Genomic DNA, 985 nt, shown 5'->3' on the forward strand with positions numbered 1-985 from the left:
ATTTGAGTTGCATCACCTGACATTTGAGTTGCACCACCTGACATTTGAGTTGCACCTCCTGAAATTTCAGTTTCATCTCCTGACATGTGAGTTGCACTACCTAATATTTGAGTTGCACTTCCTAACATTTGAGTTGCACCTCCTGACATTTGAGTTGCACCTCCTGACATTTCAGTTGCATCTCCTGACATTTGAGTTGCACCTCCTGGCATTTCAGTTGCACCACCTGACATTTGAGTTGCACCTCCTGACATTTCAGTTGCATCTCCTGACATTTCAGTTGCATCTCCTGACATGTGAGTTGCACTGCCTAATATTTCAGTTGCACTTCCTGACATTTGAGTTGCACCTCCTGACATGTGAGTTGCACCACCTGACACTTGAGTTGCACTTCCTGACATTTGAGTTGCATCACCTGACACTTGAGTTGCACTTCCTGACATTTGAGTTGCATCACCTGACATTTGAGTTGCACCTCCTGGCATTTCAGTTGCACCTCCTGGCATTTCAGTTGCACCACCTGACACTTGATTTGCACTTCCTGACATTTCAGTTGCACCTCCTGACATTTGAGTTGCACCACCTGACACTTGATTTGCACCTCCTGACATTTGAGTTGCATCACCTGACATTTTGGTTGCACCTCCTTACATTTGGGTTTCACCTACTGACATTTCAGTTGCAGCACCTGACATTTGGTTTACACCATCTGACTTTTTGGGTCACACCACATGACCTTCATGTTGCACCACCTGACATTTTGGGTAAAAGGATACTTGTAAAATCAGACTCTAAGGGAATTGACTGTCAAAAACTGGGTACTTGCAGAACCTGTTTTTTTATGAAGTAAGGTACATAGAACCAGGTACAACTGAAGACAGGCACTTCTGGAGCTGGGTACATTTTGACCAGGTATGGTACCAGAACATTAAGAAACACCAGATATTTACTGTAAGTGCAGTAAAAATAATGAGTCTGAACCATG

This window comes from Cheilinus undulatus, linkage group 10 (assembly GCF_018320785.1).
Source record: "Cheilinus undulatus linkage group 10, ASM1832078v1, whole genome shotgun sequence".
Classification (NCBI taxonomy): Eukaryota; Metazoa; Chordata; class Actinopteri; order Labriformes; family Labridae; genus Cheilinus; species Cheilinus undulatus.